We start from the raw sequence: 6,243 nt of genomic DNA, 5'->3' as shown, positions 1-6,243 counted from the left end.
AAAAAAAAAAAAAAAAAAGAAGACAGTGTGGCGATTCCTCAAAGATCTAAAGACAGAAATACCATTTCACTCAGCAATCCTGTTACTGAGTGCATATCCAAAGGAATATAAATCATTCTATCATAAAGATACATGCGCATGTATGTTCACTGCAGCACTATTCACAATAGCTAATACATGGAATCAACCCTCACGCCCTTCAATGATACACTGGACAAAGAAAATGTGGTACATATACACCATGGAAAACTATGCAGCCATAAAATGGAATGAGAACATGTCCTTTGCAGGGACATGGATGAAACTAGAAGCTGTTTATCCTCAACAAACTAACACAGGCACAGAAAATCAAACATCGCATGTTCTCACTTATAACTAGGAGCTTAATGATGACACATGAAGGGGAACAACATATACTGGGGCCTGTCAGGTGAAGGGGTGGGGGGAGGGAGAACATCAGGAAGAATAGCTAGCTAATGGATGCTGGGCTTAATACCGAAGTGATGGATGGGTTGATCTATGCAATAAACCACCATGGCACACGTTCACCTATGTAACAAATCTGTACATCCTGCAGATGTACCTTGGAACTTAAAAGTTGAAAAAAAAAAAGTTGAACTTATTGCAACAGAATAGAATAGTGGTCGGAAAGAATAGAATGGTGGTTTCCCCACTAGGGGCGGGGGAAAGTGAAGAGACGGTCAAAGGTACAAACGTTCAGTTATAAAATGGATGAGTTCTGAGGATCTCATGTATAGCCTCGTGACTGTAATTAACGCTGTATTGTATACTTGAAGTTTGCTAAAAGAGTAAACCTTAAATGTTCTCATTACACACACATACACAAAAGTTAACTATGTGAGGTGATGGGTGTGTTAACTAATTCGAGTGTGGTAATTTCACTCTATAAATATGTCAAATAATCATAGTGCACACCTTACAATTTTGCAATTGTTTGTCAAATCGTACCTCAAGAAAGCTGTGGGTGGGGGAAGCATCCATAAACCCTGCCCACAGAGCTGCCAGACGGAGAGGTGGAAGAGGTCATCACAACCCTGGGAAAGAAAGGAATTGTGTTTCCCCACCTTCTGTGAACTACAGTTGTGGTGTTCACCCTATGACTGAGCCTCAGAAAGAGCTGCATCAACATAATTGCTGCTTTTCTGTCCTCACCTGATGGTGTTTCACACCTTACTGGAGATCTTGGAGATAGCTCAGTGACCCCTATACACTAAGTAGGTGGCTGTCTGGGTGTATGACAGCTTTAAGCTCTGCTTTCTGAAAGTGTGACTGGCCTTCTGGCCCATCCCAGATCCGTGAACTATCTGATCAGGAAGGATCCTCATTTGTGCAATCCCTTCATTCCTCAGAGAGGAAAACCAGAGAAGATATGCTCCTTATTTAAAGCCACACAGTATATTCGTAGTATGTATCAGTTAGCTTTTGCTATGTAACAAGCTGCCCCAAAACTTAGTGGCTAGAGCAACAAACATATGCTTAGCTCGTTGTTCTGTGGATCAGGATTTTGGGCTGTGCTCACCTGGTCTTGACTGAACTCACTCACTCACTCACTCATACATGTGCAGTCAGCTGCAGAGTCAGCTCAGGGCTAGCCTGTGGTGGTCTCAGTTAAGATGGCTCACCTCTGCTCCACGAGGTCTTTCATCTTCCAGCAGATTAGCCTAAGGCTATTCACATGGCACCTTGGCAGGATCCCATGAAAGTGTGGGTGTACTTAAGACCTCTTAGGCCTAACTTCCAAAATGGTGCAACGTCACTTCCACAGCATTCTACTGTTCAAAGCAAATGACAAGTCCAGCACAGATTCAAGGGATAGAGAAAGTCTCCATCTCTTGATGAGAGGAGCTGTAAAGACAAGTGCAAAAGGGCAGCACACAAAGACAGAAATAACTGAAGGTTTTTGGCAAACTCTCAATCCCAGAGTATATCCAGGAATTCTCCCCAAGTCTCCTGATTTTGAGGTATATGGATATCTACTGTTTTGTCCACCTAGCATCCATTTCCTGTTCTTTGGAGAATTACACTTAGAATTTACTTTAACTCCAGTTTTGGAAGAAATTTTGACAAAAGAGCTCCACCCATCCTGATCGACAGGTGGACATGCAACCCAGGTTAGACCCATCCAGATGCTCTTTCCCTGGGATTTGAACACTGACCCAGTAGAGTGGCAGTGTGACTTCAGACAGATGCTCCGTCTGTCCCCGCTGCCTTTGCTCCTCAGTTTGGCCCAGCCACTTCCCTTGTGAGGTCTGACCATTTGGCTGAGCTTCAGCTCTGTGCATTGCCTGCTGCAGAGGATGCTGTGGGCACCACCCAAATGGAGGCAATTATTCCCGCAGCTGCTGGAAGGGTAGACTACTGACAGCCACAGACATATCTCACCCCAAGAATTGCCCTTTTCTCAAGCGTGCTAACTTACCCTAGGGGTGGTCTCCCTTGGAACAACTCTGAAGGAGCATTCCTGGCCAGTCAGGTGAGGCTTTTGTTGTACCTGATCACAGTTCAACTTCTTCTGCCCAGTTCTGCTTCGCTCCCTCCCTCATGAGTTTTGTTGCCAAGAACATTCTCCAGTAGATATCCTGCAGGAAAATCTCCATCTGATAAACTGTCTCCTGAGGTCTCAACTTAAGATACCCTATATCCTTTCCATAAATTCATTTCTTGCCTGGATGAGTCCGTTTCTGTTGCTTACAACCCAAAACTATTGAAAAGCTATGTCCTTCCAGGCTTCTTTTCACTACATCACTTTCTAATTCTCATTCACTATTTATTGAGTGTGTACTATTTGACCACTCAGAATACCCTTGCCATGTTGTTACTATTAGCCTCATGTGACAGACAAGATAACTTAAACCAAGGACCTTAAATGAATCCACCAAGGTGAGTAGCTGATAAGCAAAGTAGCTAAGAAAATTAACTTTGGAGGCCATCACCACCGCTCACTACTTACGTCACCTTAGGCAAGTTAACCTCTATCTGCCTTGGTTTTCTCCTCTGTAAAATGGGGATCACAATAATAGCACCTGTCTCATAGGGTTCCTATGAGAATAAAATGAATTAATATACATAAGCTTAGAACAATGTCTGGCAAACAGTAAGTTCTACATAAGTGTTTGTTATTATTATTGTTGTTGCTAATGTATTAGTAATAATGGTATTAATATTGAGCTTTCTGATTCTAGAGCTTATGTATGCTGTGTCTGCAATATTCCTCATGTGCAAATCCTCTTTCTACTATTCCTCCAGTCTATTTTGTTCCCAGAATGCCAGATCTTGAGGAGACAGCCATGTATCTCTAATGAAAGGAACAGTTCTGCTGACAAGGCCCCTCTTTGCTTGCCTTCCCATTCTTCTTTGTTTCAGGTTTGAAATATGGTCTTCCCCCCACTCACTGGTTTTGTTGTAAGTAATTGTCTTCTTGGAGCAACCTGAAAGGTGCTCCTGTTTGGGCATCCCAGCCTGTTGGGGATGTAATTTGTTAAAGTATATTTTAAACACAATAGACTCCCAGGGTGAATGTGACTGCTATGCTATCCAATAAGCTGGTTTAATTATTAGAATCATTCCCCAGGCTATTCTTAATCTCAGGCCTGCCTCTGCTAACTGCACATCTTGTGACTGGACACAACGTGAATATCAAAATCAATAAATTACAAGTTTTCAAGGATAGAGACCAAACAACAGCAACCTAGTTACTGGGCATGAAAGCCAGCTTCCTCTTAGAAACCATAATCCCGAAACAATAAGTCTGGGCAGTGGGACATATTCTTGTTATGGGGCACATGCTGTTCTGACATTAAAAGAATGCATATTGGTCTTAAAACCTGGGACCTTGTAATTACAAGGGATGAATGGTTCTTAGTGAACACAGAAGCATTCCCAGGGCTTAACCAACTTCTGTTTGGAAATCACAACGCCAGGGTGAATGTGAGCAACTAACATTGAGCACTCCTCAAAAAAGAGAAGGGACTGCAGTCCTTGCTGTCATGCCAAGAAGGGAGGTGAGGGGGAGACACAGGAAAGATCTTCCCAGGAGAGCCAAGGAGCAAAGGAAGGAACAAGAGAAAAGGCATCTAAAGCCAGCTTGAGGGCGAATAAGGGCTTTCCTGAGCAGAAGATGCTCAAGATGAGGGCGAGGAGGAGACAGGCAGGTGCAGAAGGAGAGAGGTAATGTAGGCAGAGGCCAAGCTCTGTTGATGACACCAACACGTGAACAGCTTTGGGAACTACAAGCATCTCTTAATTCATTTCCCACCCCACCCCCACTCTCCGGGAGCAAAGGCTGTCACCACTGTTGTTGCTGTTGTTTCTGCATCTCCTCAACTCCCCACCTCCAGCTCCTGTAGCCACCATTCTACTCTCTACTTTTATGAATTGCACTTTTTTAGATTCCTCATATGAGTGATATCATGCAGTGTTCGGCTCTCTGCTTGGCTTATTTCACTTAGCATAATATCCTTGATGGTCATCCTTATGGTTGCAAATAACGGAATTTCCTTCTTTTTTAAAGCTGAAGAATATTGCATTGTATACACAGAACACAACTTCTTCATTTATCTGATGATGGACACTTAGTTTGATTCCATATCTTGGCTATTGTGAACAGTGCCGCATAAACACAGATGTGTAGACACCTCTTCAACATACTGGCTTCATATCCTTTGGATATGTACGTGGTAGTGGGGTTGCTGGATCTCTGACAGTTCTAATTTTAACTTTTTGAGAAACCTCCATACTGTTTTTCATAATGGCTGTACTAATTTGCATTTCCACCAACACTATACAGAAGTTCCCTTTTCTCCATGTCCTTGCCAACACTTGTTATATTTTAACTTTTTCTTAATAGCGATCCTAACTGGTGTAAAGGAATGTCTCATTGTGGTTTTAATTTGTTCTCCAACGATTAGAAATTTTGAGCATTTTTTCTTATACCTGTTGGCCATTTGTATGTCTTCTTTTGAGAAATATCTATTCAGATCCTTTGTCCATTTTAAAATCAGGTTATTCATTTTCTTACTAATGAGTTGTTTAGGCTCCTTATATATTTTGAATATTAGCTCCTTATTAGCATGCTACTGGCATAAAAATAAACACATAGGCCAATGCAACAGAATAGGGAGCCCAAAAATAAATCTGCACATTTATGGTTAATTGATTTTTGACAAAGGTGCCAAAAACACACAATGGGGAAAAAGCATTCTCTTCAATAAATGGTGTTAGGACAACTGAATATCCACATGCAGAAAAATGAAATTAGACCTTTATCTCACATCTTATAGAAGAATCAACTGAACATGGATTAAAGATTTAAATGTAAGACCCCAAACTCTAAAACTAATAGAAGAAAACATGAGGGAACAGCTTCACGCATGACCTTCGTCTGAGTAATGATTTTGGGTATAAACCAAAATCACAGACAACAAATGCAAAAATAGACAAATGATATTACATCAAACTAAAAGCTTCTGCACAGACAAGGAACAATCAACAGAGTGAACAGACAAACTACAGAAAGGGAGAAAACATTTGCACACCAGGCAGGCTCTCCTCATTTCTCACCAAGAACACTGCAGTGGTGGCCGGATGCAGTGGCTCATGCCTGTAATCCCAGCACTTTGGGAGGCCAAGGTGGGCAGATCACAAGGTCAGGAGTTCAAGACCAGCCTGGCCAACATAGTGACACCCCATCTCTACTAAATATTAAAATATTAGCTGGACGTGATGGCAGGTGCCTGTAATCCCAGCTACTCAGGAGGCTGAAGCAGGAGAATCGCTTGAACCTGGGTTGCAGTGAGCCAAGATCGCACCATCGCATTCCAGCTCTGGTGACAGTGTGAGACTCTGTCTCAAAAAAGAAAAAGAATGCTGCAGTGGCCTTCTTGCTGGTACTGCTGTCTCCTGACCCTCCCCTAACATCTCCCACCATTGCCACCACCTTTGCAAATCCATCTTTCACTGAATAATCTCATTCTCTTCTTCTCAAAACCCTTCAAAGGGGCCTCACCATCAGGATAAGATCTCATCATCGACTTAGCATTGTGAGACAGTGCTTGATGTGAGCTAATGCTGGTCTCCCCAGGGACCCTCATTCCCACCCTCCACTATCTTGGGCTCTGGTAACACAAAACTAAAATTTAAGTGTCATCTGAGTGTTAGGCATTGTGATGAATGTTTTCACATTATATATTATGTCATTTAATCCTTATAGCAACCAGATGGGAC

The sequence above is a fragment of the Cebus imitator genome, unplaced genomic scaffold (genome assembly GCF_001604975.1).
Source record: "Cebus imitator isolate Cc_AM_T3 unplaced genomic scaffold, Cebus_imitator-1.0 Scaffold135, whole genome shotgun sequence".
Taxonomy (NCBI): Eukaryota; Metazoa; Chordata; class Mammalia; order Primates; family Cebidae; genus Cebus; species Cebus imitator.
Note: the sequence above shows the minus strand (reverse complement) of the source record.